The sequence below is a fragment of the Pseudophryne corroboree genome, chromosome 1, assembly GCF_028390025.1.
Source record: "Pseudophryne corroboree isolate aPseCor3 chromosome 1, aPseCor3.hap2, whole genome shotgun sequence".
Classification (NCBI taxonomy): domain Eukaryota; kingdom Metazoa; phylum Chordata; class Amphibia; order Anura; family Myobatrachidae; genus Pseudophryne; species Pseudophryne corroboree.
Window position 1 is genome coordinate 554724045 of NC_086444.1, and position 12051 is coordinate 554736095.

Genomic DNA, 12051 nt, shown 5'->3' on the forward strand with positions numbered 1-12051 from the left:
AAAAAAGTATTTGGACAGCAACCGATTGTGCAAGTTGACCCACTTAAAAAGATGAGAGAAGTCTGTAATTTCCATCATAGGTACATATATATATATATATATATATATATAGCTGTTAGCCTCCAGTCATCACCCAGTCCCGCTTAAAAGAGGTCTACCGTACTCTCAGATGCTGCGGGTACGCAGGATTGTAAGCGATGAGAGTGCGGTAGAATCAGCATTAAATTCCATGGTCACAAAATTCCTACAGAGGGGCTATCTACTAGATGACTTATTGGCTACCAAGTCAAAAGTATTGAGTATTCCTAGAACTGTTGCACTTACGTCTGTGGTTAAACCACCACAAGACCGTTTGATTTGGACTAACAAATTCCATAGTTCCAGCAATCAGATCAATAGATTAACTAAGTCTCTATGGCCGGTGGTGCAGTCCGACAAACACCTGAAAAGCCTAGCTCATACCAAAATTATGCCAGCGTATAAAAGAGGCAAGAACGTGAGAGACTACGTAGTAAAGACAGATATCCAATTTCCACCAGCTCATGAGGCCAAATCTTTGGGTTTTCTTAACCCGACACGCTTGGGCTGTTTCAGGTGCTTGGGCTGCATGACTTGTAGCCATATGATTGCAGGAGATAGCTTCTGTCACCCCTATACGGAAAGAAGTTTAAAATTCTACATCGGGTGACATGTACAACCAAATTTGTGGTGTATTTGCTGAGTTGCCCTTGTGGCCTACACTATGTGGGCAAAACGGAATGCGCCTTTAAAGAACGTATGGCGGCGCATAGATCCGTTATAAGAGCAGCACTCAGCTCCGGTAAAAGTGACCAACCGATATCTAGGCACTTTGTAACAGCTCGTCACTCTTTGGCACAATTAAGATATCGCATTATTGATCACATTCCCCCACTTAAACGGGGGGGTGATAGGGGTCTCTTATTGCTCAAAAGGGAAGCTAAATGGATCCATCTGCTTGACACAATGTCCCCTAGAGGACTGAATGAACATCAGGGCCTTAATTGCTTTATCTAGAGGGCACTAGCTCCAATTCTACTTGCTTGAGAAATCTGTTGCTAATTTGCACATTGGTGTGGAGTCTATATGTTCTCCACACCTTGCTCTTTATATTGCACTTTTTGTATCCATAGGCAGAATGAGATGTACCTATCTAATTTATATTTATTGATGATAATTGTGTGTTATGGTGTGGAGTTTACATAGTCTCTACAAAATTTTTTTTCAATATTCATCGCCAGCTTGCGGTGTTTATCTGAACCTTTGCAATATAGTAAAGTTACTGGTTTTTGCAAGCCATTTTTCACAGGATACTGTCCGGTCGAGCCGTTATTCTTATGCATTTAAGCTAATTTGATATAATCTGATTATTTTGTCTTCTCATTAGACTATCTAAAACATTTTTGCATTATAAAAATATGTGTTTTTAAATCTTTTGTTTATGTATAACGGCCTCTACTCTCTTCACAGGATTGTAATGTATGTTTATTCATTTTTTGCACTTTAGATGTGTTTGCACGTTTTAAACTTTTCTGTCAATTCTGGTGTGCTTCGTTCAGGTTGTCATGACGCCGGACGCCGGCGCCTGCGGATGACGTCACTGAGCTGGGCGGGAGATGACGGGCGGACGCGGCTGGCGGACGGCCTCATGCACGATCAGAGGAGGCTATATAGGTATGTATGTTTGTATGTTTTATTTGTCCTGATGAAAATGTAATCACTTACATTGAAACGTTGACAGTATTCCTGGAGTTTGTGTCTTGATTCAATCGCCGTGAGTGCCGCCCGCACAGATGCTATATATATATATTCAGTTAGTAAAGACACCAGCGGAAATTAGTAGTTAGTAATTAAATTGATTATTGTAATATTGTTTATAACTACTGTATACTGTTTTATGAGACTCATAATTGTGGTGCAATATTGAATTCAAATAATGAAAATTGGGGCAATAATTAATCCAGATTATGAAATCTCTCCAGAGAAGCACACTGTACTGGGTTGAGTGATGATTTAAAACAGCTGCTGACATTCAAATTGAGACAGGTTTCCCACTTTTCCTGACCTCAATACTTTCTAGCACAGCCACCTCAATTTGAATCAACACCTCTCAGAAAATATGGTCAACTAAAGTACAATTTCTTAAGGTAGTGACATATGTTGCAGTTGGTTACCAAGTTTTGCTATGGTAGATTAAACTGAAAACTGATGTGTGTATGGCCCCCTAATCATCATGTAATTGATGTCAAGCAGAGATGGAAAATTATACTAATACACATTGACATGGGGCAGACTAGAAGGGCCAAGTGGTTATCTGCCGTCAAATTCTATGTTTCTATGTTTATGTTTAATCAAGTGTTAAATCTGAATGTGATGACAATCCTTATTTAGATGACATTCAAACTTTAAAAAAGATCTGAAATAGGTAACAATAGCATTTTTTTAAAAATAGTCCACCAGTAAGTGAACTTGTAGGCATTTAAAACGTGATATTATTACACAACCACCAATGTATACAAGGTGCAAGGATCACCGCCAAAATATCGCAATTACAGTACACCTTCAACGTTAATTCAAAAATATCATAATACTTTCCTAAAATTTTCAAAGAATTCAGGATGGTTTAATCTCTCCCACTAGCTGATCTCAAGCTCATCAATTTTTCTAAAATTGAGAGAGCTGCTTTATAATGTAACATAATTTAATGTAAAAAATACAGCCAAGTATCACACACTGAGATCCTAGACCACAGTTTTACAAACTCAGCCATTATTGTCCAGGTTTTAAGGATATGCATGTGTGAGTCCAGATGGTTAAATCAAATTGACTGAGGTACTCAGTAAGTCACCTGTGCTCAAGCATTGATATCCCTAAAATCTGGACTGTAATGGCAGAGTTTTGGAAACTGTCCTATACAGGTAAATGTGCCTCCTTCCAGATCTTAAAATGAGTAGAGCATGGAATCAGGAAGTGATCAACAAAATGTCATAGCCCGCGCACTGAACACTAGCACGGACTAGCTCACCAGGTAGGATGTCTCACCTATTAATTGATATGTTTGTGTCTATTTTAATTTGAATTGTTTATTGCTGAAATCATGATCGTCCAGAGGCTGCAATGCATCACTAGTGGTTGTTAGCATTGTTTCTGCCAGTAGAACTACAATACTTACCTTTCTGTCACCATCTTGAAGATATACTGGAGCAGTCCTTTAACCTTAATAATCATATTAAAGTAGCTTGTCATGATTTTGCAGTTTGGAAATGCTTATGTCTTTGAATGGAGTTTGGTGTTTGTTTAATTGTTTAAGATCTGCAGGTATATCCCACAATTTAACTTCCCAACAGTTTGGTTATTATGTTATCTGTGGGAGTTGGTATGTGTATAGGAGGGGTGCTTGATGACTAACCCAGGATATGAGTCATTCTAATCTGTCATTCCACATTATACAGAATATGACAACTGAGTAATCAAAATTGTTTCATATGGAAAAAGGAATAAAACAGAGATTTTAAATATCCAGATATTAAATGTACTTCAACCTTTTCTAGTGATTTGTTTAATAAAAATATGAAAAATAAACAGCTTCAGTCTGACATTAAACTATTAATATTATTATTGGCTGTGACTGCAAAATATCAACTTGCCTCATATGAAGTACAGGCTGGCAATGAGTATGTGTGTTTGTGCACTTGTGTGCAAGAATTACTTTATGTCACAAAGAACCATCACAACTATACATGAAATAGGGTGTGTTGTAAACATTTTAAGAAATACACACCAGTGCACTGTGGGGGAGCAGGTTTGAAGGTTAGGGGCATATTTAACAATGAGTGATATCCTAGTTATGGGATCCGGTCATGTGATCGGCGTTCGGGATCCTGGCGGTCACCATGCCGATGCCGGGATCTCGCCCGCTTACCAGCCCAACAGTCGGCATGCCGACTGACAGGGACTATCCCCACAACACCCACAGAGTGGGAATAGAACCTCTGGCGAGCGCCGCCCCCGCAAGGGGCTTTGTTGCGCTTGCGCCATCCCCCCCGACATTCTGCTGCTGGGATCCCGGTCTCGGTATGCTGACCGCTGGGATCCCCAGCATCGGTCTCCCAGCCCCAACCCTCTTGTTATCACTCATTATGAATGTTAAATGGTCCTCCAGTCAATCAACTTCTGTCACGTGTTTGAAATATGACAGTTAGGAGCTGATTGGATGGAGTACCATTTAACATTTGTAAGGAGTGATTACAAGAATGACGGCTGCCCTTTAATGTGTTGAGGTTAGTGCACAGTATATGTTATATTTGTAATAGGAAAAATAACTACAAATACCAATAACAATCAGACATAACAATGTTAACATAAAATCGAGCTAAAAAATATAATATAAAATAAATTACATGATCTACAATAATATAAAATGAAAAAACAAATAATTGCATGATTTGCAATAATATAACATGAAAAAATAGTTTTCCATTTTATATTATGATAATTATGATAAAAACTAAAATTATATAAGATGAAATGAAACCAATTTCATATACAGTATGAAACACAACCAGGGGGTAAATTTACTAAGATGGGAGTTCTATTTAAGATGGGATGTTGCCCGTAGCAACCAATCAGATTCTACTTCTCATTTATCTAGCACCTTCTAGAAGATAATACCTGGAATTTGATTGGTTGCTATGGGCAACATCCCATCTCAAATAGAACTCCCATCTTAGTAAATTTAACCCCCATGTTCTTGGCAGCGTAACAAACACAGGTAAGACTTATAAAAGCTAAAAATCTTTTATTATGTGTAAAATATACTAAAGTCTTATGGCAGGGTGCTTATTTTAGTTTTCCATGGCTTTTACACAATGTACTGTATACTAATTGTCACTTAAAGAAACCAAATGTGACATGAATGCAATGGCAGATTTTTGTCCAACGTTCCTTGTTGGTATCATTAGGAAACCTCCTGCATAAAATAAAAACAGAGTATGTATTGCAGTGAAGGACAGAGTATGTATTGCAGTGAAGGACAGAGTATGTATTGCAGTGAAGGACCGCTGTAACCAAGAGGGGATTCAAGCTACTGATGTATTTTGCCTTCAGAGTACAATAGACTCACTCTCAATCAGCATCATGCAAGGCCACTTTACCAGGGGATTGTACTGTAACTCAGCATCTCTGTTACAGTATATTGGGGTGGTATTGAAATATACTGTAGAAATGGTCTGTTGTCAAACAAGACTGTTAGAAGTGCTTTTGTAAAAAACAGTACAATGTGTTTTATCAATGTTCTTTTTATCTGTTATAATTATTTTTAATTTCACTTCATATAATTTTACTTTATATTATGTTATTTTGATTGGCTGACATCTAAATTTTGTTCTTAGAACTGTACTCTGTCATGAATTTTTCCTGTTACGAAGCTAACACGTGCAGACTTAATTCAACATGCTAACCTTAACATGTTCTTCCCTTTCAGCACCAGTGGCATACCTACAGGGTGGTTAGACTGGAAAATGTCCAGGGGCCCTTAATGTGAAGGGGCCATGAGCTCTGGTGTCTGGATATGCCTGAAGCCATGGCCTGGATTTATGGGCTCCCAGATTATTGTGTGTGGCGACCACGCCGATGCTGTTCCTTAATGGGCCTGAATGATCCCCTATTGTCTTACTCAAGGAGGCTCCTCTGTTGTTGGTGTCTGCCTGTTGAAGTTTGAACCCCCGTGGCTGCCCATTGGTGTGTCTGTCCCCTGGGAGTGCCTCTGACCAGCATTCTGTACAACTCCCTCCTCGTCTGTCCATTCCCGGTTTGGCTTCATTGGCACCTACAGTACATAGTTGCAGCATTTGTGGAGGTGCAGCTTACAGTGCAGACATGCTTCCATTTCAAATAGGAGGCCCACCTTGACAGTTTGCCCAGGGGCCTACAAGCCTCTAGTTACGACACTGTTCTGAGCCCTTGTTTTTTTTATCTGCTGCTGTGTCTGAAGATACAGCATAGAATTACTTGTGTGAACACCGGTAATCTGAGTAACAGTATACTGAGTATGCAGTATGGCTGGGCTGTTCACACTGCTGGGGCCAGGAAATCTGTATCCAAAAAAACAAAACCTTGTCTCACCACTCTTAGAGAATGGTGGTAACAAGCCCCCATTTTCAGGAATGCTGCCCAGCTCCACTCACCCTTGCCTCCAAACACTGGCAGCCTGTGCAATCACGCAGGACTCATTTTGTACATACACTGAAAAGGTCCTGTGAGTGTGCAGGTGCTCTACCATTGGACATGTATTTAAACTAGAGATGAGCGTATTCGGTTTCCTGAGAACCAAACCCTACCGGACTTCACGTCACGAGGCTGGATCCAAGTCAGGCTCGGGTTTTCCCGCCTGACTCGGAAACCAGAATGAGGCAAAACGTCATCATCCCGCTGTCAGATTCTCGCGGGGTTTGAATTCCATGTAAGGAGCCGCGGGTTGCCGCAATTTTCACTCCAGCATTGGAGAGTGTTGCGAGAGGACGTGTCTCCGTCCTCAGTGTCCTGCATCAGTACAATGGAAGTGTCTTATGCTGCATCAGTCCAGTCGCAGTGGTGGTGTCCTCTGCTGCCATATGTCCAGTACTGTGGTATAAGTCCAGTCCAGTGCTACTGTGTTGTGCTGCATCAGTCCAGTGGTGGTGTCCTCTGCTGCCATAGGTCCAGTGTTGCTGTATAAGTCCAGTCCAGTAGTGCTGTGTTGTGCTGCATCAGTCCAGTGGTGGTGTCTTGTGCTGCATCAGTCCAGTCACAGTGGTGGTGTCCTCTGCTGCCATAGGTCCAGTGTTGCTGTATAAGTCCAGTCCAGTAGTGCTGTGTTGTGCTGCATCAGTACAGTGGTGGTATCTTGTGCTACATCAGTCCAGTCACAGTGGTGGTGTCCTGTGCTGCCATATGTCCAGTGCTGCTGTATAAGTCCAGTCCAGTGCTACTGTGTTGTGCTGCATCAGTCCAGTCACAGTGGTGGTGTCCTCTGCTGCCATAGGTCCAGTGTTGCTGTATAAGTCCAGTCCAGTAGTGCTGTGCTGTGCTGCATCAGTACAGTGGTGGTACTGTATCTTGTGCTACATCAGTCCAGTCACAGTGGTGGTGTCCTGTGCTGCCATATGTCCAGTGCTGTCGTATAAGTCCAGTCCAGTGGTGCTGTGTTGTGCTGCATCAGTTCAGTGGTGGCGTATTGTGCTGCATCAGTCCACTCACAGTGGTGGTGTGCTCTGCCGCCATATGTCCAGTGCTGCTCTATAAGTCCAGTCAAAGTCCAGTCCATTGCAGTGTTGCTGTATTGTCCTGCATCAGTACAGTGGTAGTGTCTTGTGCTGCATCAGTCCAGTCATAGTGGTGGTGTCCTCTGCGGCCATATGTCCAATGCTGCTGTATAAGTCCAGTCCATTGCAGTGGTGCTGTGTTATCCTGCATCAGTCCGGTGGTGGTGTCCCTGTGCTGCTGTTTATGTCCAGTGGTACTTCCGTATATGTCCAGCGGTACTGCTGTATAAATCCAGCGATACTGCTGTATATGTCCAGTGGTACTGCTATATAATTCCAGTGATACTGCTGTATATGTCCAGTGGTACTGCAGTATAAATCCAGTGGTACTGGCGTATACATCCAGTCCTGTGATACTGCCGTATATGTCCAGTGGTACAGCCATATAAATCCAGTGATACTGCCGTATATGTCCAGTGGTACTTCCATATAAATCCAGTGGTACTGGCGTATAAATCCAGTCCAGTGATACTGCCGTATATGTCCAGTGATACTGCCGTATATGTCCAGTGGTACTGCTGTATAATTCCAGTGATACTGACGTATATGTCTGGTGGTACTGCTGTATAAATCCAGTGGTACTGGCGTATAAATCCAGTCCAGTGATACTGCTGTATATGTCCAGTGATATTGCTGTATATGTCCAGTGGTACTGCTGTATAATTCCAGTGATACTGCTGTATATATCCAGTGGATCTGCCTTATAAATCCAGTGGTACTGGCATGTAAATCCAGTCCAGTGGTAGTGCCATATAAATCCAGTGGTACTGCCGTATAAATCCAGTCCAGTGATACTGTCGTATATGTCCAGTGATACTGCCATATATGTCCAGTTGTACTGCCGTATAATTCCAGTGGTGCTGCCGTATAATTCCAGTGATACTGCCGGATAATTCCAGTGGTACTGGCATATAAGTCCAGTGATACTGCCGTATAAATCCAGTCCGGTGGTACGGCCATATAATTCCAGTGATACTGCCGTATAATTCCAGTGATACTGCCGTATAATTGCAGTGGTACTGGCGTGTAAGTCCAGTGATACTGCCATATAAATCCAGTCAAGTGGTGCTGCCGTATAAGTCCAGGGGTACTGCCATATAAGTCCAGTCCAGTGGTGCTGTCTTGTGCTGCATCAGTTTAGTGGTGGTGTCTTGTGCTGCCATAAATCCAGTGGTGGTGTCCTGTGCTATATATTATTTAATCCAAATAAAAGGGTTATATACATTACTTATATTATTATCCAAATAAATTTTACAGGGTTTGCCCTGTGTGGTGTAGGGGTACGCTCGCCTGTGCTGCATATTATTATAATAGCTCAAAATAAAGGGATATTATTATCCAAATTGATTTTACAGGCTTTGCCAAATTAATTTTACAACCTGTGTGGTTTAGGGGTATTCTCTCCTGTGCCACCAATATTGTGCGTGTATTACATCTGGGCAAATTCAGGCATGTCCCATGTTATTTGTGCTGTACACTTGTGTCGCTTAGCTTAGTCATACAGCTACCTAATTGCACATCTTTTTTGTTCTTTGCATTATGTGCTGTTTGGGGCCTAGTTTTTTTAAGTGCCATCCTGTCTGCAACTACAGTGCCACTCTTAGATGGGCCAGGTGTTTGTGCCGCACACTTGTGTCACTTACAGCTACCTCATTGCACCTCTTTAACTTCTTTGCATCATGTGCTGTTTGGGGTCTAGTGTTTTAAGTGCCATCCTTACCATCCTGTCTGCAACTGCAGTGCCACTCCTAGATGGACTAGGTGTTTGTATAGCACACTTGTGTCGCTTAGTTTAGTCATACAGCTACCTCATTGCATCTCTTTTACTTCTTTGCATGATGTGCTGTTTGATCTGCCATCCTGTCTGCCACTGCAGTGCCACTCCTAGATGGGCCAGGTGTTTGCATAGCACACTTGTGTCACTTAGCTTAGTCATACAGCTTCCTCACTGCACCTATTTTACTTCTTTGCATGATGTGCTGTTTGGGGCCTAGTTTTTGTAAGTGCCATCCTGTCTGCAACTGCAGTGCCACTCCTAGATGGGCCAGGTGTTTGTGCAGCTCACTTGTGTCGCTTAGCTTAGTCATACAGCTACCTCATTGCACCTCTTTTACTTCTTTACATGATATGCTGTTTGGGGCCTATTTTTTAAATCTGCCATCCTGTCTGACACTGCAGTGCCACTCCTAGATGGTCCAGGTGTTTGTGCCGCACACTTGTTTCGCTTAGCTTAGTCATACAGCCACCTCAGTGCAACCTTTTGGCCTAAAAACAATATTGTGAGGTGTGAGGTGTTCAGAATAGACTGGAAATGAATGTTCAGTCTTGTGTCAACATAAATGTCCCATGCAAAATGGCTTTTTTCCAGATGTACTTTCCTCCACAGATCACTGGAACCCTTATGGGAGATGTATCAGTCTTTGATCATCAGTCCGTGCGATTTCTTCCAGTGATGGATGTGCCTCAAATAAAACCAAATGGAGATAGTATGGTGTAGTATATCTATGTAACCAAAAATCACCTATATATAGACAAGGGTGATATAATGATGTAGTGTACCAAACCTAATTTAAAGGAAGTGGCTCACAATTGGTCTGCTAAGCCCCCAATCTGACACACCATGCATGAATTAGTCCCACAAGACTCTTTTCCCTAACAGGACTCCTTACACCAATAGTCTCAAATATTGTGACGTACCGTACTCACATGTTCACTAGTGAGTACACTCCCATAAAGGTATCTTTGGTCACCGATGTCTCTTCAACGTGTCACTAAACTTCTTCTGAATGATGTATTCTTATTCAACAGTTCCTGTGGTTACCTCCGATGAAGCATGAACCTCAGGACAAACCAGATACAGGTAATATGGTGTAGTACGTCTACTCAGAAATGATAGCACCCATGTGAGAATGTGAAAAAAAGGAGGTGGAATACTCTGCGTACCAGAACTCACACTAATATGAAGTGAATGACTCATATAAAGGTTTCTTTAGTCACCAATCTCCAATGTCGTGAATGAGACAACCGTGCAGACACCTTCTTATATAAAATCACGTGGAATAACGTACCGTACTCACACAGTGTGTGGCAAATATGTTCTCATAAAGGTATCTTTAGCCACCAATATTCAATCGAGTGTGTAAACTCCCCAAGGGCACCCCTCCAGAAAATTCAGCAGGTGCGGGACGTACCGTACTTACATAACACTTAGCGACTGTAATCATGTAGCGGTTTCTTTGGTTTTCTTCGGGCACTGTGTACCATATCTTCCCAAATGGGAGAGTTATTACCCAAAAGAAACCAAAATGGCACTTATGAATTCCATAAAATCCATAAAATGTATTAGTAAACAATAACTAAAACCATAGGGTTACAGGTGGCAGATGAAATAAACAGTATACCTGAGAGGCAATCTCGGCCGTGAAAACCAAACAGGAATAACTGAACCGTCTGTGCCCAAATGTATAATGATGATCCGTAGCACTCCTGGACCAACATGTTTCGACTAAAAAGTCTTTTTCACCTTGAAAAAGACTTTTTAGTCGAAACATGTTGGTCCAGGAGTGCCACTGATCATCATTATACATTTGGGCACAGACGGTTCAGTTATTCCTGTTTGGTTTTCACGGCCGAGATTGCCTCTCAGGTATACTGTTTATTTCATCTGCCACCTGTAACCCTATGGTTTTAGTTATTGTTTACTAATAAATTTTATGGATTTTATGGAATTCATAAGTGCCATTTCGGTTTCTTTTGGGTAATAACTCTCCCATTTGGGAAGATATGGTACACAGTGCCCAAAGAAAACCAAAGAAACCGCTACATGATTACAGTCGCTAAGTGTTATGTAAGTACGGTACGTCCCGCACCTGCTGAATTTTCTGGAGGGGTGCCCTTGGGGAGTTTACACACTCCATTGAATATTGGTGGCTAAAGATACCTTTATGAGAACATATTTGCCCCACACTGTGTGAGTACGGTACGTTATTCCACGTGATTTTATATAAGAAGGTGTCTGCACGGTTGTCTCATTCACGACATTGGAGATTGGTGACTAAAGAAACCTTTATAGGAGTCATTCACTTCATATTAGTGTGAGTTCTGGTACGCTGAATATTCCACCTCCTTTTTTTTCACATTCTCACATGGGTGCTATCATTTCTGAGTAGACGTACTACACCATATTACCTGTATCTGGTTTGTCCTGAGGTTCATGCTTCATCGGAGGTAACCACAGGAACTGTTGAATAAGAATACATCATTCAGAAGAAGTTTAGTGACACGTTGAAGAGACATCGGTGACCAAAGATACCTTTATGGGAGTGTACTCACTAGTGAACATGTGAGTACGGTACGTCACAATATTTGAGACTATTGGTGTAAGGAGTCCTGTTAGGGAAAAGAGTCTTGTGGGACTAATTCATGCATGGTGTGTCAGATTGGGGGCTTAGCAGACCAATTGTGAGGCACTTCCTTTAAATTAGGTTTGGTACACTACATCATTATATCACCCTTGTCTATATATAGGTGATTTTTGGTTACATAGATATACTACACCATACTATCTCCATTTGGTTTTATTTGAGGCACATCCATCACTGGAAGAAATCGCACGGACTGATGATCAAAGACTGATACATCTCCCATAAGGGTTCCAGTGATCTGTGGAGGAAAGTACATCTGGAAAAAAGCCATTTTGCATGGGACATTTATGTTGACACAAGACTGAGCG

General features: G+C 41.7%; 1 long non-coding RNA gene across 2 annotated transcripts in view; it reads left to right on the plus strand.

The window, feature by feature from the left end:
- LOC134898895 (uncharacterized) overlaps positions 1-12051 on the plus strand; it is a 43426-nt gene that overhangs the window by 2791 nt on the left and 28584 nt on the right. For both annotated transcript variants that reach the window (XR_010172595.1, XR_010172589.1), the window contains exon 2: positions 1578-1692. This is a non-coding gene — a long non-coding RNA (uncharacterized LOC134898895). The remainder of the gene's footprint in view (positions 1-1577; positions 1693-12051) is intronic.